Source organism: Triticum aestivum, chromosome 2A, assembly GCF_018294505.1.
Source record: "Triticum aestivum cultivar Chinese Spring chromosome 2A, IWGSC CS RefSeq v2.1, whole genome shotgun sequence".
Taxonomy (NCBI): Eukaryota; Viridiplantae; Streptophyta; class Magnoliopsida; order Poales; family Poaceae; genus Triticum; species Triticum aestivum.
The window spans coordinates 271,646,744-271,669,739 of NC_057797.1; the positions used below are offsets into that span (position 1 = coordinate 271,646,744).

General features: G+C 45.7%; 1 long non-coding RNA gene across 2 annotated transcripts; it reads left to right on the plus strand.

Annotated features, from left to right (window-relative positions):
* The first annotated feature begins 365 nt into the window (after positions 1 to 365).
* On the plus strand, positions 366 to 3,345 carry LOC123185222 (uncharacterized). Of its 2 annotated transcripts, none has more exons than XR_006493227.1 (6): positions 366 to 611; positions 759 to 812; positions 915 to 1,016; positions 2,241 to 2,424; positions 2,509 to 2,751; positions 3,013 to 3,345. It is a non-coding gene; the product is annotated as an uncharacterized lncRNA (long non-coding RNA). The 2 variants fall into 2 exon arrangements; XR_006493228.1 differs by having other exon boundaries at positions 2,244 to 2,424.
* The last annotated feature ends 19,651 nt before the right edge of the window (positions 3,346 to 22,996 follow it).

Below are 22,996 nucleotides of genomic sequence, written 5' to 3' on the forward strand. Positions count from 1 at the left end.
TGCGTCCACGATCGACGCTGCCCTGCTCGCAACAGCGGAGGAAGCTGAGCGGCAACGCCACAAGATGCAAGTCGCGGCCAATCAGGCTCGGTTTGAGAAATAGAAATAACTATTACTTTACGCATATTGCATTGAGTTTGTAAAAACATAAAAGAATCACGTTGTGTTTGGTAGCCAGTCAAGGGCCAGATGATAATAACAAAGATTAGAATTTGTTTCGCTTCAAATCTGTACTCCCTAATATTCTTTTTGGTTTCGCACTAATTTTTCCCTCCATTCTCTCCCGCCAAAGGGACTAATTGTGGTCAAAATAAAATAAGTACGCGCCTCATTACTATGGCCCCATCTGTCATACCAATCAAGGACGACCAAAATCAGAAACCTCCCCCCTCCCCCCATATCAACACAGCTTCTCGCGGTAGGCGTATTCTCCTCTATCTCTCGTTGCAGGATCCCTATCTTGAGCAGATCGATCACGACCCGCCCTCCCTCCTGAACCTCATGGCTGGCCCCGCCGATTCCAGCATTCAGGTGAGCGCACAAGAGGCGTGTCTTGTTCGGCAACAGTGTCGGAGAAAGTAGATCAATCCCCACCCATGATTAAACACATGGTAAATACTAGTATGACTTGAAGATTTTGCCTCCTCCCCCTTGTTGGTTCAGATATATCCCTTCTACGCTTCCTAATTGCTCTTCTCTTGAGTGAATTTGATTGTGCACACCAAGTGTTTGATAAATGTCCCTTGTTATTGGTTTAGAATTTTGGGGGCCCTTCAGATAGGGGGAGTTGCTTCGGATTCTTCTTCTATAAGGTTACACCTTCCCTATACTCAATTGAACTTAGCTCGGTTGAAATTAGCTTTTTATGTTTCATTCATTAGTGCCCTGACGCTTGTTTGTTTTTGTGTTTGTAGATTTAGCCGAACATAACAGGTGGCTTAGATCTGGTAACTGTTGGAGTGTCAGGTGTGGACGCTTGCAGTATTTTAATATAGTTCTGCACCATTGCTTCCTTGGTGAGTTCAACTCTTCATAGACTTTCTTTATGGAACTCCAATTCTGACTATCCTGATCTGCTTGGGTAGTACAGTTGGGTTAGATCTTCCATTTTGCGGCTGACCACCTAGCATAGTTTCTTTCTTCATGTGCACCAGACGCTTGTGACCTTGTTATTTTGTTATTGCTATCATATTGTATAATCTGGCTGGAGTGTCGTTTGTAGAAAAATAAACGATGGAGTGACTAGAAGAAAGTGTTATCTTGGTCGTATATATGAACAAGTTGCACTAAATATGTCATGTTACAATTACAATAATTAATAGCTTGTTGACTAGTCAGACCCAATAATTCGAATGTTAATTTTATTATGAATATCAAAACATGATCTGCAGCAGCAAAACTACAACTCCAGTCTGCAAGACAACACACTTGTTTTGAAAATAAATGTTAGTGAATAGCCATGTGCATGATAGTGAAAGCACATGTATACTTTGAAACACACTCAGCCTTGCCCCATGGGATCTCCTCATGGTTCCAACTTGAATAACATGTCATCAGCCTAGCTATAATGCTTGTGCATGAACAAAACTTCCTTAACACCGGAGAGAATGAACTTGGGCGTCCTTGACCTTATGATATTCTTACTATCCGTGGATATTGTTATACCTGAACAAGTGTGCCCCCAGCAAACAACAAGTTAAGCACCATACCACATCAAGTACAAGTTCATCTTCCCTAACCAACTGAAACAGTTCGATAGTTAAACTACTAGTATTGAAAGACAAGTGCATTTTATTCATAGTAATGTTCCCAGCACAGGAACATAACTAAAAACATGGGCTCATCGAAGGACCTGCTATATGGTGTTTCCATTTGTTAGTTGCCGCTTTCCTTATACACGCGATGAACAAAATAATGGCCCCCTTGCAAATTTACATTTTGGAGTAATGGTTTCACGTCTTAGTTCATCATTTTCACTGTGAAATCTGAATAGCTTGATGTATTCCTAGTACCTACTCGGTACTGAATGAGTTGCTATTTTGATTTGATAAGGAATAAATCTGGTCAGACTTATTTTATTGATTGTAGGGGCAGCAATTATTTCAAACTATGATTGTTTGAGCTGAAATCAAAATTAATCTTCTTCACATATGCGGGGATGACTATCATAGGACGAGTAGGACCACATGATATTGTCTTTTACACAATTATTTAAACTTTTGGTCATTGTCTTGTTGCAGCAGATATGTCACAGATAAGAATTAGCGTTCTTGAATCCAACAAAGAATATATGATGGAAGAACCGACCGAACATCAATTCTGCTGAAAAAGATGTCGAATCATTTGATGTCAATGAAAGAACTACTAATGATGAAGAAGGCTTCACAGATTGTGATGATGTTGACCTGGATGAAAATGAAGATGGTAAGTTTGTTGCTCATTCCTTATTGTTTGCAATATATGATTATTCATCATTGTAACATATAATTCATGGTTGTATATATTCAGCTGAAATGCATAAACAAAAGAGCGTTAGAAGAGGAAGCTGAAATATATTTGGAACCTTCCAAAAGGGAAAAGGATAATGGTTCACTATAATGACCTAGATCAGCCAATTGGAAAAGAGGTCAACATCTTCGGGACTTTCTTGGCCCGGTTGCAAGGAATGGATCATTGTGTTGCTTCAGCTACAAGGATCAGAGATTTCTCAAAACTGAAATAAACCTAAAAGCAATAATAGATCAAGTAAAGGTAAATTTTAACCCACTCAATATCCTTTTACTAGCTTGTTCTATGTTGCCTTACATTGCATTCACCCTACTTATATTGCACTTGTGAAAACTGAACTTTTGGTATAGAGTCGTAAAAACTGCAATACTCTAGGTAATGTAGAGAAAACAAAGATTGCATGGCCTTCAAACTTTGTACGTGACTAATATCTTGCCTCTATTACTACTTGCATCATGTCAATGCATTGTGTGTTAACAGTTTATCTTGTTTTCTTGTTTGTAGATTCAAAAGATAAATTGATGAGTATATGGGTCTATGGCAAGTATACTGGATGGTGTCGATGTCATGTTTCATGATGATGATGGATGCTTTTAGTTTTAGTTATGTTGTACGGATGACGTTCCTGCTAAATGTTGTTCCCAGGTTAAGTTTTAGTTATGTTGTACAGATGATGTTCTTGCTGGATGGTGTTCCTTAAGTTTTAGGTAAGTTGTAGGGATGTTGATGGATTCTTTCATTTTAAGTTTCACTCTGAGATTATGCATCACATTTGGATGATGTTACTATCCACTATTGTAATCCAACAGCTTTATCTAATATACGATTTATTCCTCTCGTGAGTATATTCTCTTGTTGTTTCCTTCACTTGAAATACATAATTATCACCTTTACATGGACCATTAATTTAATTGCTAGCAATATAAATATACATATATAATACACACACACACACACACACACACACACACACACACACACACACACACACATATATATATATATATATATATATAATATATTATTCACACTATATATGTACCAACACTTGGAAGAGTTGGAAATTCTCTGTTGTTGAGCAATGGTATATTGATTCCTATACAGTAAGTACCAACATATAGAAGTGTTGTAAAAGTCTGCCTTATCTGTTGTAGTCTTGCAACGGTCCTTTTTACCAATGGCAGCATAAGCGTTACATTAGCGCTTGCAACACTGGATAAGGCTACGCATGCCAAACCGTTGGTAAACTCACTAGCAACGCATATATGGACATTTGGATACAGAAAGATGCGTTGCGACATGGGTGGTCCTGTTGTAGTGAGAGCGGACTGATTGAAGTCTGTGCCAGCCTTCTAACAGGCTTTGAGGTAAGTATTTGAAATATAGGAAAAATATTACCGCATAGACAGTAGCCCCTGATGCTCTGTTCGGTGTTCACAAAGAAAAGCCGAATAGAGGATCAAACAATATCACAAGAGTCTAATATAAGTATGTCTATATGCGTATGCAGGCTTTGCTGCTGGCCTCTGCCGCACTGACTGCGGAGGTCGCCGTACTGAAGCAGGACCTCAAAGAGTCCAAGGAAGAGCTCGGCCTTGCCAAGATGCACCTCGAGGAGAACAAAGGTAAGTAGTACCTAGTCTATGGGTATATATAAAAAGAATGCGATTGCAAAATGACAGGATCACTGGAAATTTGCCAGGGGCCACAACCGAGGTGGCGACCCTGAAGCAGGCACTATCTAAGGCCGAAAACAAAGCGGCCAAGGAGCGCACCGAGAGGGAAAGGCATGAGGCACGGGTGGGCGAGGTGCAGCAAGAGCTCCACGCTCTCGTGACGAAGCACGAGGTGTTGGAGCTTGACTTGAAGACACGAGAGTCCAAGCTTGCCGCGGCCCATGAGAGTGCAAAGAGTGCCAAGGCCGAAGCCCAAAAGGCCCTCCAGGAGATTGATGCGATGAAGAAGATAGCGGCGGGTAAGGCATTCTATATGCAAAGCAAGCATGTCAAAGTAAATTACTTGTTACTTACCCGAATCCAGAGCTCTCCAGGAGCATTCGCAGATTTGCCCCGCAACGTGTCGGATGATGCACAGTTTTACCAGGCCGAGGAGGGAAGCTCAACGGAGAAGCTGTTCTGGTCTCAGTATACTGGGACCGAACACCCGATGCCTCTGAACGACCAGCTGAAGCAACTGGTCGAGCTGCACAAGGCGGCCGAACATGCCATGAAGGGCTTTGTAGTCCGAATGTGGCCTGGCAACGCCCTTCCCGACAGCTACTTCGGCCTGGTGAGGTGGCTTGTGGATGCCTGCCCACGGCTGGAAGTCATCAAGCGGTCCATTTGCATCGAAGGCGCATGCCGGGCTTTCCCCCGTGTCAAGGTGCAATGGGCCAGGATGGACGCCGTGAAGCTGGTTAAGGAAGGGCCGCCTACGGGCAAGGAGCATCGCCACCTCGAGATGTACTATGAGGGTGTCCTGAAGGGTGCCCGTCTTGTCGCGGACGAGTGCACGAAAGATGTAATATTTGAATAAACTTGCTCGTGTAATCCTGTATTATCAAAACTTGTTCATATGCGCTATGCAACGCTTTTTTGAATTTAAAACATTACCTTCTGTTCGGCTGTTTATCAAATCTGAGAGATGGCTAGTCGTCGGCTTCTGCCTCCACGCCACGAGTGCTGGGGTGTTCGGGATAAACCTGAGCACTCTTTTTCCCATTTTTGGGTCCTTCGAGGGAGGTGCTCAGCACAACGAACAAGGCAATCGGACTATAGTGCGTTATTACTCTCACTTAGCCATAGAATTCTATAATTTTAAATTTCGGCGAAGCCCCTAGTATTCGGAAGGCCGAATTCGGGGCGCGATACACGCCTTAAGCCGGACAGGGCCAACTCCTCGCTCTAAGCGGCATAAGTCTTTAGGGGCTTGAAACCTCTCGAACAGCGACCAGTCTCTCGCCTTACCATGACAGTCAGTTTTAGCTTTCTCTACTGAGGTGCTTAGCCCAGCAGAACCGGGGCACAATCGCAGTAGTTCTCCCAGTGCTACCTTAGCCGATATAGCGAAAAGTAAGGTACCATAACATGGGAGCCGGGCAAACCCAACTATTGATCCAAGACATGATTCGGAGCTGATGCATATAATGATATAAGTTCGGGGTGCCGCACTGTCAAAAGTGTTCGGACTTCTCATACCGTATTATGGGGTATGCTTAAGCCCCTAGCGTATTGGCCGTACCAGAGTGTACGGGTGCTAGATGTCATGAATGAACATATACATATATATAAAGGACGAATGCAATAATAGTCTTAATGCTATGCATTGTTTATTCAAAAAGGTGCTTAAAGCAGAATGATACAAGTAGTGCAATAAGCAGAAAGTAGGACTATTTGACATGTCCCTTCCAAGGGCAAGCTGAGGAATAGTATTAAAGCAAATATTTCACTCGTTATCGTAATCCACCTGGGAGTTCCGTGGTGTGACGTAGCTTTATGCCTCCTTGGTTGCTGCATCATGTGTTCGGCAATCATGCTGCCAGACAGGGTTTCCAGAGATTAAAGTCCTGAAAGAGAAAAATAACAAAGCGGGAAGCCCCTAGTGCGGTTGAAGCTGTATCTTGGGGCGCGCCGTAGTTGTGCCCCCTCCCCACCTGTGCCCATGGTATTTTTAATGCGTAATTATGTACGCGTGGCATGAAATTCGCCGTTTGGATGGGATCGGGGTGGGGGCCGCATTGCTATGCGAGCTCTGAACGTGCCAGGCGGTCTAGTTGCCGATTACTTCGGGTGCGCTTGAAGGTGTCCGGGTCCTTGACCGCCGAACTAGTGGATTGCCTTAAAAGGATGCTTTGCGCTTCTGATGTGAGGGTCGCAGTGTGCTCCTCCGTGCGGAGAGAGCGCTCTGTGTTTCCATTGACTGTGATGACCCCCCGAGGTCCTGGCATCTTGAGCTTGAGATACGCATAATGCAGTACCGCATTGAATCTCGCAAATGCGGTTCGCCCGAGCAGTGCATGGTAGCCACTGCGGAACGGGACTATGTCAAAGATTAACTCTTCGCTTCAGAAGTTATCCGGGGATTCGAAGACCACTTCTAGTGTGACTGAGCCTGTGCAATGGGCCTCTACACCTGGTATGACACCTTTAAAGGTCGTTTTTGTGGGTTTGATCCTTGAGGGGTCTATACCCATTTTGCGCATTGTGTCCTGATAAAGCAGGTTCAGGCTGCTGCTGCCGTCCATTAGGACTCGAGTGAGGTGAAATCCGTCAATGATTGGGTCTAGGACCCGTGCGGCAAATCCGCCATGACGGATACTAGTGGGGTGGTCCCTGCGATCGAAGGTGATCAGACAGGAGGACCATGGGTTGAACTTTGGGGCGACTGGCTCCAACGCATATACGTCCCTAAGCGCACGCTTCCGCTCCCTCTTGGGGATGTGGGTTGCGTATATCATGTTCACCGTCCGCAATTGTGGGGGAACCTCTTCTGTCCTCCGGTGTTCGGCTGCCGGGTCTCCTCCTCGTCATCGCTATGCGACCCCTTATCTTTCTTTTCGGCATTTAACTTGCCGGCCTGCTTGAACACCCAATAATCCCTGTTGGTGTGGTTGGCTGGCTTGTCGGGGGTGCCGTGTATTTGGCACAAGCGATCGAGTATATGGTCCAAACTAGATGGGCCCGGAGTGCTTCTTTTGAATGCCTTTTTCCGCTGACCGGGTTTAGAGCCTTTGAATCCAGCATTGACTGCTGTATCCTCTGTATTGTCGCTATTAATGCGGCGCTTATGCTTGTTGCGACGTGACCTGCCATTGCCGTCCTTGGTATCCAAAGTACCATGGTTCTTTGATATGTTATTACTGTGAGCCAGCCAGCTGTCTTCTCCCGCACAAAAGCGGGTCATGAGTGTCGTGAGGGCTGCCATAGATTTCGGCTTTTCCTGGCCAAGGTGCCGGGTGAGCCACTCGTCGCGGATGTTGTGCTTAAAAGCTGCTAGGGCCTCTGCATCCGGACAGTCAACGATTTGATTTTTCTTTTTTAGGAACCGTGTCTAGAATTTCCTGGCCGATTCCTCTGACTGCTGAATTATGTGGCTGAAGTCATCAGTGTCTGGGGGTCGCACGTAAGTGCCCTGGAAGTTGTCTAGAATGCGGCTTCCAGACCCTCCTAGCAGCCAATGGATTCTGCTGGCAAGCTATTGAGCCAATGCCGAGCTGGTCCTTTGAGCTTGACGGGGAGGTATTTAATGGCGTGTAGATCATCACCGCGGGCCATGTGGATATGCAGGAGGAAATCCTCGATCTGTACCGCAGGATCTGTTGTGCCGTCGTATGATTCTATATTTACGGGTTTGAAACCCTCTGGGATTTGATGATCCATTACTTCGGCTGTGAAGCATAGGGGGTGTGCGGCGCCTCTGTACTGGGCTATATCGCGTCGCAGCTCAAATGAGTCTTGCCCACTGTGTTCGGCCCGGCCGGACTTACTTTTACTGTATCCGGCGTGACGATTATCGTCTCGTAGAGTGGCGCGCCCTCGTGATCCGTACATCGATCTTGCGTGTTTTGCTTTGTCCTACAATACATCTCACAGGTCTTGCGTATTTCCCCATGCCTCTCTGTCGCGGCCACGAGGTGGCCGATCAGCCGCGTCATACACCGGGGATGTATGTTTCGGTGCTTCTTCCTCCAGTCGGGGTAGCAACCTGCACTTTGGGTAACTCTTGGAGGGGCGTTCGAGTTTATATTCCTCGGCTGCCAAGACTTCAGTCCATCTGTCAGCTAGCAAATTTTGATCATCTTGAAGCTGCTGCTGCTTTTTCTTGAGGCTATTTGTCGTGGCTATAAGCTGGCGCTTGAAGCACTCTTATTTGACGGGATCCTCTGGCACGACGAATTCGTCATCGTCGAGGCTTGCCTCGTGTTCGGAGGGAGGCATGTAATTATCATCCTCCGCCTCTCCATCTACCGCTCTCTCAGGAGGGCTGGCTCATTCATCCTCCTGCTCTAAATCTTGCTGGAGGGGGTTGTTGTTGTCTTCGGCACTGTCCGGAGTGCTATTATCTCCGATTCCGGTGTCACCACTTTTTCCTTGGTGGGACTTAGAGCGGTGCCGCTGACGCCGATGCTTGGGTTGCTTTTTGGAGGGGTCATCCTCCGTTGTCTCGTCGCCAGTGCCTTCTTTGGGTGTATCCACCATGTATATATCGTATGATGAGGTGGCTGTCCAGTGCCCTGTGGGCAGTGGTTCCTCTTCGTCTCCCGCATCGTCGTCCATACCATCGATGTCTTCGGAGTCGAAGTCGAGCATGTCGGTTAAGTCGCCGATAGTGGCTACTAAGTGGGTGGTGTGTGGGCAGCGAATTTCTTCGTCATCCGCATCCCAATCCTGCCGGACGTAGTTCGGCCAGGACTCTCGTGACAAGGAGAGGGACCTTAATGAGTTCAGTATGTCGCCAAAGGGCGAGTGCTGAAAAATATCCGCGGAGGTAAACTCCATGATCGTCTCCCAATCGGATTCGACAGGAACGGGCGGAGGCGATTCGGAGTCCGTGGCCGGAGAGGGATCCGGCAGTTTGGTAACACGACTCTCGTGAAGGGTAAGGTCGATATTCGGCTCGATCGCGGCTGAGGATACGACCATCGTGACGGGGTCTATCCACCCGTCCATGGATGGCGCAACTGGCTCCGAATTGAGGCTCAGAGCTGCTGCCGGTGCGATCTCCTGAATACAGTCCGATGGTAGAGCTAAATTGTACTCACCGTGACCGCGTGGCGCACAAGGCAGGGGCTCGAATCCGTCGAAGATCAAGTCTCCGCGGATATCGGCCGTGTAGTTTAAGCTTCCAAACCTGACGTGGTGGCCAGGGGCATAACTTTCGATCTGCTCCAGATTGTCAAGCGAGTTGGCCTGTAGTGCGAAGCCGCCGAATACAAAGATCTGTCCGGGGAGAAAAGTCTCACCCTGGACTGCATCGCTATCGATGATAGTAGGAGCCATCAAGCCTAATGGCAACGACATCGAGGAACTCACAATGAAAGCACCAATGTCGGTGTCAAAACAGGCGGATCTCGGGTAGGGGGTCCTGAACTGTGCGTCTAAGGCGGATGGTAACAGGAGGCAGCGGACACGATGTTTTACCCAGGTTCGGGCCCTCTTGATGGAGGTAAAACCCTACGTCCTACTTGATTTATTCTTGATGATATGAGTGTTACAAGAGTTGATCTACCACGAGATCGAAGAGGCTAAACCCTAGAAGCTAGCCTATGGTATGATTGTATGTTGTCCTACGGACTAAAACCCTCCGGTTTTTATAGACACCGGAAGGGGCTAGGGTTACACAAGGTCGATTACAAAGGAGGAGATATACATATACATATTGCCTAGCTTTCCTTCCATGCCAAGTAGAGTCCCATCCGGACACGAGACGAAGTCTTCAATCTTGTATCTTCATAGTCCAATAGTCCGGCCAAAGGATATAATCCGGCTGTCCGGATACCCCCTAATCCAGGACACCCTCAAGGGGGCTAGATCTGCTTCCGACCGCATACGCAACATGGAGGTGTGCAATGGGTGCTAGGCCCAGACCCCTGCGCACATAGGATTTAGACCGGCGTGCTGACCTCTCTGTTGTGCCTAGGTGGGGCTGCGACGTGTTGATCTTCCGAGGCCGGGCATGACCCAGGAAAGTGTGCGCGGCCAAACATGATCGAGCGTGTTGGGAAATATGGTGCACCCCTGTAGGAAAGTTTATCTATTCGAATAGCCATGTCCCTCGGTAAAAGGACAACTCAGAGTTGTACCTTGACCTTATGACAATAAGAACTAGATAATTAATAAAACACACCTTTTCAAGTGCCAGATACAACCCGGTGATCGCTCTCTCACAAGGCGACGAGGGGAGGATCGCCGTGTAGGATTATGCTATACGATGATGCTTGGTGAACTTACCATCTACTCTCTTCTACATGCTGCAAGATGGAGGCTACCAGAAGCATAGTCTCCGATAGGTCTAGATATCCCCCTCTTATTCTAGCATTCTGCAATTCAGTCCACAGATACTATCCACTTCATTGATACCAATCCATATGTAGTGTTGATCCTTGCTTGCGAGTACTTTGGATGAGTACTAACGGTTGCTCTGCTACATCTTTTCCCCCTTTCCCGGTTATTGCGATCATATGATGGAGTCCAGGAGCTAGAGGATCCCGAGAATGATTCTACATGGAGTTCGGCTTCGAGGAGTAGTTAGGAGGTCCCAGGCAGGAGGCCTTTCCTTTTTGATAGTTGCTACTTTTGTGCTAGCCTTCTTAAGGCAATCTTGTTTATCTTATGTCTGTAGTCAGATATTATTGCTTCCGCTGACTCTTCTGTTTACGAGCTTATGTATTGGAGCCCTCCAGGCCCCTAGCTTGTAATATAAAGGTTGTATGATTTTAATTTGTGTCTAGAGTTGTGTTGTGATATCTTCCCGTGAGTCCCTGATCTTGGTCGTACACATTTGTGTGCATGATTAGTGTACGGTCAAATCGGGGGCGTCACAGGGGCCATGTGGCGACCACAACACACCAAGGCACGTCTGGGGGTCCTGGTGCGCCCAAGTGGGTTGTGCCCACCTGGTGCACCTCCCTCCGATATTATTTGCACCAGAAATTCTTAAATATTCAGAAAAAATCCATGTAAAATTTTTAGGGCATTCTAAGAACTTATATTTTTGCGTCATTTTTTTATTGCATGGGAAATTCAGAAAACAGACAAAACATGGCATTTTATTTTTATTTAACTAATAAAAATAGAAAACAAAAAGTAGGGATAGAAGGTCATGCTTACTGAATTCATAAACTTCATACCTCTCAAAAATGATCCATTAATATGGTTGATCAAGTCTTATTAAGAATCACTTTTGATTAGCATGAAACCGAAGAACTTTTGTAAATCACTAAGTTACCTCAATTGGGATATGAATGTCCCCAACAATAAGCATTTCATATTTCTTTTTGGCGTTACGTAGAGGTATTTGAAAACTTCCAATAGTGATTGTCGGAGATTTTTCAATAACATTAATACCATTCACTTGGAATTGTTTCTTCGGAAAGTGCACCATATGCTCATTACCATTGATATGAAATGTGATGTTCCTTTTATTGCAATCAATAATATCCCCTACAGTATTCAAGAAGGGTCTACCAAGGATAATCGACATGTTATCGTCCTCGGGCATCTCAAGTATAACAAAGTCAGTCAGAATAGTAACATTGCCAACAACAACGGGCACATCCTCACAAATAACGATAGGCATGGCAGTAGAATTGTCAGCCATTTGAAATGATATTTCAGTAGGTGTGAGTTATTCAACTCGACTATTCTATATAAAGAGAAAGGCATAACACTAACACTAGCTCCTAGATCACATAAAGTAGTTTTCACATAGTTCTTTTTGATAGAGCAAGGTATAGTTGTTATCCCCGGATATCCAAGTTTTTAAGGTACTCCATCCTTAAAAGTATAACTAGCAAGCATAGTGGAGATTTCAGCTTCCAGTATTTTTCTCTTATTGGTGATGATATCTTTCATATACTTTGCATAAGGAGGCATTTTAAGGATATCAGTTAAGCGAGTACGCAAAAAGACTCGCCTCATCATTTCAGCAAAGCATTCAAATTCTTCATCATCTTTATTTTTATTTGACTTAGGTGGAAAGGGCATAGGTTTATAGACCCACAATTCTCTTTCTTTACTGTGTTTTCTAGCAATGAAGTCTCTTTTATCATATCTTGTATTCTTAGGTTGTGGGTTATCAAGATCAGCTGGTGGTTCTATGTCAATATCATTGTCTGGTCCTTTACTATTTGGTGGAGTATTTTCATGAACCTCATCATTATCTTTTTCATTATTAGAAGGTGAGTGTTCACTACCAGGTTGAGTTTCAGCATTAGAGATAGAAACTCCATTATCATTATCAGGAGGTTTTTCTACTTCAGGTTCACTAGAAGCATGTGAAGTCCTATCATTTTTCTTTTTCCTTTTCTTTTTTGATGGACTAGGTGCATCAGTGTTAACTCTTTGTGAATCTTGTTCTATTCTTTTTGCGTGTCCCTCAGGATAAAGTGGTTCCTGAGTCATTTTACCTCCTATAGTTGCATGTCTATCAGCAAAGTCATGTATATTATTATTCATTTCATCTAGCAACTCTCTTTGAGATCTAGCAACTTGTTCTAACTGAGTTTGTACCATAGAAGTATGCTTTTCAACACCTCTAACATCATTTGAGATTCTAAATAACAAGTCACTCAAGCAAGCAATCATATCAGAATTGTATTTCAGTTGTTTCATAACATTTGCATTGAAGTGATCTTGTTTTCTAATATAGTTTTCAAACTCATAAAGGCATTGTCTATGGTGCATATTGTGAGGATTGTCATTATCATTGAATTTCATACGGTAATTTACCTCTACCACCTTAGGAGGTGGTGGTGTATTAAGCCATGTATTTCTTTGATAGGAGATAAATTTTTAACATCCTCACCTTTAATACCTTTTTCCTTCACAGATTTCTTTGCCTCTTGCATATCTTCAGGACTGAGATATAATATACCCCTCTTCTTTGGAGTGGGTTTAGGTGGTGGTTCAGGAAGAGTCCAATCATCATAATTTTTCAATATGTTCTTCAATAATTCTTCAGCTTGCCCAACAGTTCGTTCCCTGAAAACACAACCAACACAACTATCTAGGAAATCCTTAGAATCATCGGTTAGTCCATTATAGAAGATATCAAGAATTTAATTTTTCTTAAGAGTATGATCAGGCAAAGCATTAAGTAACTCACAAAGACTCCCCAAGCTTGTGGGAGACTCTCTTCTTTAATTTGGATGAAGTGAAATATTTCTTGTAATGCAGCTTGTTTCTTATGAGCAGGGAAATATTTTTTAGAGAAGTAATAAATCATATGCAGGGGACTATGCACACAACCAGGAGCTAGATTATTGTACCAAGCTTTAGCACCACCCTTTAATGAGAAATGAAATAATTTGAGAATAAAGTAACGGCGAGTCTTCTCATCATGAGTAAAAAGGGTGGCTATGTCAATCAACTTAGTAAGATGTGCCACAACAGTTTCAGTTTCATAACCACGGAAAGGATAAGATTCGACCAAAGTAATTAACTCTGGGCCGATAGAGAATTCATAATCCTTATCATCAATAAAGATTGGTGAAGTAGAAAACATAGGATCATACTTCATTCTAGCATCCAGAGATTTTTCTTTATACTTGCATAATAATTTTTCTAGATCATCTCTATACCTACAAGTAAGAATATCTCTAGTTGTCTCCTCATGCATAACATAACCTTCCGATACCTTAGGCAATTCATATCTAGGAAGGCTAGTTCTAGCAGGTGTTTCAGGAGTTTCAGTTTCAAGCTCATCATCAGATTCAACGACATCATCTTGTATTAATCTAGCATATTGTTCATCAAGAAAGTCACAAAGGGGCACATCATTATCATCAAGCAAGGTACTAGCATCATCATAAGTATCATTCATAGCAGTAGTAGCATCATTAATAACTTGCGACCTATTAGGATTAATAGCATGTGGTGGTGTTGCAAGTTTACTTATAACATAAGATGAATCTAAAGAAGAACTGGATGGCAGTTCGTTACCTCCCCTCATCTTACAAGGATAAATATCAGTCTTAGCATTGTTCAGATTCTTCATAGTGATAAACTGATAATAACCCCAAGTGACTCAACAAATATAGCTATGATCCCCGGCAATGGCACTAGAAAAATGGTTTGATAACCCACAAGTATAGGGGATTGCAACAGTTTTCGAGGGTAGAGTATTCAACCCAAATTTATAGATTCGACACAAGGGGAGCCAAAGAATATTTGAAGGTATTAGCAGATGAGTTTTCAATTCAACCACACCTAGAGATTAATTATCTGCTGTAATGTTATCAGTATCAAAGAAATATGATAGTTTTGACAGTAGTGACAGCAGTAACAATAACGGTAACAGTGATAGCAGTAGTTTTGTAGCAAGAGCAATAGTGATGATTGCAGTAGTAACTTAGCAAGAACAATATAAAATAAATTCATAGGCATTGGATCGGTGACTTTTTGCGTGATATTCATCATGACACAGTTATAACCTAGGGTGATACGCCACTGGCTCAAGTTCATCAATATAATGTAGCCATGTATTCCGTAAATAGTCATACGTGCTTATGGAAAGAACTTGCATGCCATCTTTTGTCCTACCCTCCCATGGTAGAGGGGTCCTATTGGAAACTAAGGGATATTAAGGCCTCCTTTTATTAAAGAACCGGAACAAAGCATTAACACAGTGAATACATGAACTCCTCAAACTACGGTCATCACCGGGAGTGGTCCCGACTATTGTCACTCCGGGGTTGCCGGATCATAACACGTAGTAGTTGACTATAATTTGCAAGATTGGATCTAGAACATGGATATAATGGTGATAACATAAACAGTTCAGATCTGAAATCATGGCACCCGGGCCCAAAGCACTACAAAAAAAGACACATCCGTGACATTTTGGGCCGAACGAATTTTTTTCCTGTCATACATATGACACTTCTATGACGATAATTGTGAAAAAACCCGGTATCATCATAGATGTGGTGGGCTCCTACTTCTATGATAAAAAATCATGACAGAAAATGGGCTTTTTGTCCTGGGCGGGCCGGAGACGCAGCTGCATGACATTCTTTGGGCCGTCCATGACGGAAAAAACCATGGTAGAAGCGAGGGGGAGGAAAATTTCGGGGAGTTCCCGGTTATAGTGGGAGGTCGGGGGCCGAGCGATGCCCGTTTCTCTCGTACACGTACGCGCGTGTGTGCGAGGCATTGGCTCTAACTGAACCCGGGCGAGGCGTTGGGCTCTAATTGAACCCGAGCGATTGCACTGTAGGCTACGCGTTACTGAACCCGAGCGATCGATTGATGGATGTTAACTGAACCCGATCGAGCGATTCCTTTGCTACTGCTGCTAACTGAAGCCGATCGATGCTACCTCTGGGATGAACAGTGAGTGTTGCGGGGGGGTTTGGATGAACAGTGAGCAGTGGCGTTGCCTCTGAATGAACAGGACCCCGTGGTGTGGTGGAGGGCTGGATGAACAGTAGACGATGGAGGCGTGCCCGTGGAGGGGTGGTTGAACAGGACCCCGTGGTGTGGAGGGCTGTATGAACAGTAGACGGTGGAGGGGTGGTTGAACAGTAGACGGTGGAGTAGCGCGCAGTGGAGGCTAGATGAAAAGGAGCCCGTGGAGGCTGGAGGAGGTCGACGGTAGCCCGTGGAGGCTAGAGGAGGTCGACGGTGGAGATGAACAGTATCTCGTGGAGTCCCGTTTTGCGGTATGCCACACCCCTCCCGATGAACAGGACCCCCATTTCGACCGTAGCGCTCCAACACAAGTCTGTTTCGTCCGTTTTGCGGTACGCCACACCCCTCCCAATCAACAGGACCCCCGTTTCGACTGTAGGAGGTCCATTTCCTCCGTTTTGCGGTACGCCACACCCCTCCCGATTAAAAGGACCCCCGTTTCGACCGTAGGAGGTCCGTTTCCTCCGTTTTGCGGTACGCCAGGCCTCATTTCCATCGCCTGTTCCGTCCAAGCCCTCCCGATGAACACGACCACGCTTTCCGTTCCGACCCAGCCGGTTGGCTCCCACGCGTTCCGTTGCCTCCCGATGAACACGACGCATTCCGTTGCCTCCCCATGAACACGACGCATTCCGTTGCCTCCCCATGAACACGACGCATTCCATTGCCTCCCCATGAACACGACAACGTTGTTTCTCCGTTCCGACCCAACCATGTACACGAGCCCTGGCCGTACGTATGCGTGAGTAGGCATTCGAGACCCTGCCCGTATGTACGTACGTGGCCGTATTTTCTTTCTTGCACCCTGGCCGCTGTACGTACATGTACATGCTACATGCGCGCCTCTACTACGACACGTACACACCTCTACTACGACACGCGGGCGCCTCTACATCGACCAACATATATGTACGTACACGTTCGCGACCAGAATGACAATGCTACGTATGCTTCGACCAGGTGGGTCCCGACTATCAGGCACTTCCTTGCCTGCGAAGACTTAGCTGGTGGGTCCCAGCAGTCAGGGGGGCGAATCGTTTTGTTTTTTTTGCCCGGACGCACTTCCTTGCATGCGAAGATGTAGCTGCTCGGTCCCAGCAGTCAGGGGGGAATCATTTTGTTTTTTTTTGCCCGGACGCACTTCCTTGCGTGCGAAGATGTAGCTGGTGGGTCCCAGCAGTCAGGGGGCGAATCGTTTTTTTCGGACGCACTTCCTTGCGTGCGAAGATGTAGCTGGTGGGTCCCAGCAGTCAGGGGGGCGAGTCGTATTTTTCCGATGCACTTCCTTGCATGCGAAGATGTAGCTGGTGGGTCCCAGCAGTCAGGGGGAAACATTTTTTCATGAAATACGGTGGCCCGTCCGGTGGGTCCTCGCTGTCAGGTGGAGGAATAATTATTTTGCGCATATTAAGGAGGCACTTCCTTGCTGCGGCCGTGGAACCAGCTGTCAGCCTCCACTACTAGAAATAGTGGCATTAACGACCGTGCCTAAAAACTGTTGGTCGTTGAACACCTGAGTGAAATCCCTGTGTGGTGGAAACCAGTCTACGTAATACCTTCAACAACCACGGGTCTGCCCGTCGCTATGTGACCAGTCGTTACTATTGTGATATGGTTTGCATGTACGTACAACTCTTAACAAACTTACTCTCCTTGCGCTCAAAAAGAAAAAAATATCTCTCCTCTCCATTCTCCCCGGCAAACAGCCCAACTAATGTTGTCGGGTTATCCAAATATTGGTGCTAAGTGTTGGCAATTCCCATTAGATAACCCCTCATAATAACAAGGAATAACATGGGGTGTGGGTGCGTAGAGGGATGGCCTGACCAGCGGAGGGAGTAGCAGGGGGCGGTGAGGCCTCCGCGGCATCACAGCCGGCCATGGGCGGCAGGAGCAGGCGGCACGACCGGTGCTGCTTTGGGCGGCTGGGGCAAGAAGACCAGTGGTTGAAGAAGCACTATGGCCGTTGGATGGTCATCGTACGGTCACTGGAGCTAGAATCGTTCATATATTGACTAAAGTTAACAAAGGCCTCCGTCCCAGTCAACTTAGCAGGCCCACAAGTCAGCCTCCCACCAAGGTGGGTCCCAGGTAGCAGGGGGTATTCATTTTTTTGTGCATAATAAGGAGGCACTTCCGGTGGGTCCGAGCTGACAGCGGGGGGAATGTTTTTTCGCGAAGTACGGTGGCCCGTCCTGTGGGTCCCAGCAGTCAGGGGGAAACGTTTTTTTCGCGAATTACTGGTGGCCCGTCTGGTGGGTCCCTGCTGTCAGGTGGAGGAGTAATTATTTTCCCCGTAATAAGGAGGAACTTCCTTGCGGCTACCGTGGAGCCAGCTGTCAGCCTCTCCACGTACAGTACTCTGCCGATGGAAGTCGGTCGTTGACCACATTGACCACGCCGCGCCGAGAGCACCACGGCGGTGGACGACGGCGAGGCCTAGGAAGGGGACGACGCGGAGCCGGGGAAGACGCAGAAGTGGAAGCCCGCGCGGAGAGGAGTACGAGGGTTCACCAGTTCGGCGGCGGTGTGAGGCTGTCGTCGTCGCAGAATAACAGGGGGTGTGGGTGAGTAGAGGGATGCCCTGGCCAGCATTGGGAGTAGTAGGGGGCGCTGAGGCCTGCGCGGCAGCACAGCCGCCCATGGGAGGCGGGAGTAGGCGGTCCTGCCGGCGCTGCTTTGGTGGCTGGAGCAAGAAGAATAGAGATTGAAGAAACACGCCGGCCGTTGGATTGACATCCAACGGTTACGTCTGCTAGAATCGTTTGTTGAAGTATATAATAACTAAAAAAATCTTGCATACACGTCAACTAAATAGGCCCACAAGTCAGACCACTCCCTCCTTTTTTTAAATAATTTATATATAGCTCATGGAAACTTATTATGCAATTTATTGCAGTCGTTTTTTTGGTTGGCCAGGGCCAATTTTGCATATTTCAGTGGGTTCCAAACTATTTCTAATACCGAAATGTCAAGCCAGATTTAAAGTACTTTGAAGACATATTTAAATTAGGTTAATGCCCAGTGAAATAGGAATCTGAAAATGTGAAAAAAATCAGAAATTACAAAGTAATTGCCAATTTGTCATCTGTTTTATATTTACAACCCATTTCATATTAATTTCAAGATTTGCAGGCGTCTTGAAAGAGTTGCAGCCCATCAGGGTGTAGAAAAATAAGTAGGCCTGGATTTGGTATTCTTCAGAAAAAATAAACTGGGCTCATTTTCACAAAGAAAAAATAGCTGGGCTGGTCACATGGTGAACATAAAATATAAGCCTGTGCTAGATGGGCCACAGCCCAGTTCAAACCCTACTCCGTCTCAACAATACCAAACAAAAAAAATACTGCTCGAGTAGCTACGTCCCAGGTGTCAGCCGATCTTGTGCTTTTCTCTTGTCTATTGACTATATACGCTCACAATGTCGTGGGTCCCAGATGTCAGGAAAAAACTAGGAGGAAGAATTTTATTTTTCCATACGATGACGTGGTGGGCCCCTACTGTCATCCTCTCCATATACTTCTGCTGATTCCTGTTGTTTGTTGACCATGTTGACAACGCGAGAGGGCGGCGCCACGGCGAGCGCACCAAAGCGCGTGGAGGACGTCGGCGTTAACGATTTTGGAGACGGTGGGGTGGTGATGCGTGCGCTGAGGCGCAGCCAGTCATGGGAGGCGGAAGCAGGCGGCCCCGCCGGCGCTGGTTTGGTTTTGGCGGCTGGAGGAAGACTGGACTGAAGAAACACGACAGACTATAAAAGCAGCAGGAGTACTTAACAACCTTAACTGAAACCAGCAGGGGCACTTAACAACCAAAGCTGCAAGCAGTATGAGTACTTATACAGGTTCAACCGTACAAAGCACGCCTCGAACAGTGCTACTTTGCCTACAGTTAACCAAGGGTGAGGCCGCCAAGCCCCATGACAAGGCCCAGGCGCCACCCATAAGCCAAGATGGAAAATCATGAACATAATCTTCTGTCCTATTCTACAAGATGGACGGGCCTTCATTATTTGAGACCACCCATGAATAAGTATCTTTTCACCTCCAAGGAGAATTGAGTAGGTCGACATAAACATCATGTTGTGACCAAGCGCAATTCTGACCCGACCATGGTCAGGCATCTGTATAGGAACAATAGAACTCGACAGTTCCTATTTCAAGAAGATCACAACTGTAAAACTGTCTATGAGCAATAGTTTATGAACAACATATATAACAGAAAACAGCTCGTACCATAAGTTTCTCAACACAGTTGGGCCTGTTCAATGAGTGCGGCAGTGGCACACATATCCCACGTGGCCTTCCACCATTGAAACGCCCCACAAGGACCTCAAGACGATCAATAAAGTGTAGGAACTTATGGATGTCCATCCAGTCAACTTCAGTCCCATTAGTAACAGCCGAGTTATTACAGAGTAACAAACGAGCAGACTGCTTAACTCTGAAAAAACCTACACGTGCCACCAATTATAAGAAAATATTAGTTATAAGTAGCATCTTCGTGAGAGATTCGTTGCTACTTCTAAAGTTAAATTGTGATTAGTTAGACGGAATAGGTGGATTAAGAAGTAATCGAGGCAACAAGCAAGAACCAAATACAAAACCAACATGGATGAACAATTGGAACGACGTCGGGGTGGAAGATCGTAGTGAAGATGAGACCAGGTTCTGCTATTTCCATCAACATTCGTGCGCCAACTTTCAGTCCGTAACACTTGAGAAAGTTCATCCAAGTTCAACCATAAAAAAAGCAGCGATCTTCTTGGTTCATGAACCCAACTCGGAACTTATATCCATGGCTTGTCTTCACTTTGACCATTAAACTAGTGTATTCAGTTATGGCAAGGCCGAGCATCTTGAGTACATGTGTTCTGGCAGAGCAAATAATACACTGCATGAAAAATAATATGAGAACACAGCATGTTCAAAAAAACCCCACCCTCCCGGATAGAAAAGAGGATTCTAGGAACATATTGTGCACGTTTCAAAATGTTGTGTTAGGATGAGAAGGAACAAGTGTGGCGTCTCGCCAAGGGACGCAGAAACCTGTAGGGTACTCGCACTTTGGGCACTGCAAATGAAACACACTAGATTCAGTAGGAAGGAAAATGCATAAATGGTGGCGGCTGCCATCCTAGGATTACCTGCGACCAAGGGACTTGGATTTATCGGGGATGGATGAAGAATTCATACCTGGTTCTCCATGAGAAAACCCTATGCAATCTCCGAGAGGGGGTTTTCTCTGAACAAGCAGAGGAGGGAGAAGGGGATTCTGGCCTAGTGAAATATTGCCGCTTCGCCCGTCCAGCTTACTGCTAAAGCTGGAAAGGGGAGGTTGTGATTTGACGGCTAATTAGGCATTACTGCGGTGCTATGACCGGGGTGTGTATACCGTGAAGTTGTGCACTCTAATTTGTGCATATGGCACGTGGACCCCGTTGCTGGTTGCCCCACATATCAGCAAAAGGAAGTAGAAAGACAGGAGTAACTAGTTACACATAAATATATTTTTTGATAGAGAGATACTCCCTCTGTAAAGAAATATACAAATCTTTTATATCACAGGCTCACCTTGCCGAGAAATATACTCCCTTTGCAACGCACGGGCATTATGGGGGTTCAGCTTTTTTATGGGGGTTCAGCTGAGAATATAATACTCAGATAGGCTCACGGTTCTGGTCATTGGGCTGCAGGCCGACCCTGCATCTTCGGGGGCCCATGTGTTCTACCTCAGCACTTTTCATATTGCAAGCGATCGGTAGGACGCTGGTTTTAGATGCTGTCGCAAGGCGAATACAGAAAATTGAATAAAGCACGATAGCTGTTGGAATGAAATCGGACGACAGTTCCTAACCAGCAATCCGAGTTGCAATTCTATCAACGATATACCATGTGATAAATAATACTGTCGTACTACTTATACACACAGGACACTTGTTTCACCATGCCAGATTATTACATCAAAACCTCTCGGAGGATAGATCACTTCGGCAGTTGCTTGCTGCTACTGAAGAATTTCAAATTTGATTTGGACCAGCTCTCCTTGCCGAGAAAGTTCGATTTTGACATCATCCCCTACCGCAAGATATGATTTAGATTTGAACCTCGACCATCCTTTAGCATCAATCGTCATGCGACCATCCTTTGTACTTACGGTATATTGAGCAGGTTCATTCACACCAAGGTTGCGCATGGTAAGAGGAACTTGGCCGCGGTGGCCCGGATTGTTGAACGACTCCCTCGTTGCTCTAGGATTCACTGTTTGCAAACAAGAAGACATACCCAAGAAGTTAGATCAACACAGTGAATCATGTGAAACAACATGGAAAGAAAAAAGAACGAAGCACTTGGGCGGCCAATGCTTACCAAGAAGGTGGACATGTCAGTTTTTGTAAGGACTTTGGTATATGAAGTGCGAACTGCAGCCTAGTATGTTGCCGGTGCAACTTCACGGGCCGGAGCAGATGCAAGTGCAAGTGTTGGTGCAGGTGCCGAAACCGCTGCTGCTGCCGGAGATGGTGCTCCTTGTAGAGCTGGTGCTGGTGTCGGAGCAGGTGCCGGTGTCAATGCCCGATCCTCCGGTAGATCAGACTGATCTGCTGACGCGGTCGATGCCCAATCCTCAGCTGGATCAGGCTGAGCTACTGCCGCTGTCAGTGCTAGAGCAACTGCCGGTGCTCGATCTGTGCGAGATAGGGCGATCGTGTCTGGTCTGCTATGATCAGTTTTCTAACTTGACTAGGATCCGTGACCGTGATCCAGTTTTTTTCTTCATCTCTTTTAAACGCGAGAAGGACTAATTGTGGCGTTTTTTGTTAAACCAAACTGCAGTTCATCATAGGGATTCAGGTTGTACTCCGACAACAGACTGATCCAATGGTTCCAGTAATATAAGTGATGGACAGTGCCTTCGTTACTGACACGACGTAAGAAGTGAAACCTGCAAAAATATCCATCGTAGAGCAAACCAAACGGTTTATTTTGTGATGAATGTCACATGGCAAAACCTGCATCGTAAAATTGCAGGAAAAGAAAGAAAACATGACATTAAATCAATAAGATTTAGACAGTAAATCAATAAGATTTACTTGATGTGACACGAGTGAATCCTTACCAGGAAATCACTATGTTGAAGTACTAAACAGAAGATTGATCATCCAACTACGCGTGGCATGCAGGGGCCCCGCCTACTCCCACAAGCAGACAGTCCAAAGGTCGTCACAAATTGTATGGACCGAACATCCATGGGACTGGAAATCCTGGTAGGTGCGATAAACCCTGCAATGCATACAGATATTGGAGTGTAACCATAATTGATAAACCGTCCTCACAAAAAATATGATCTGGATACTTCAA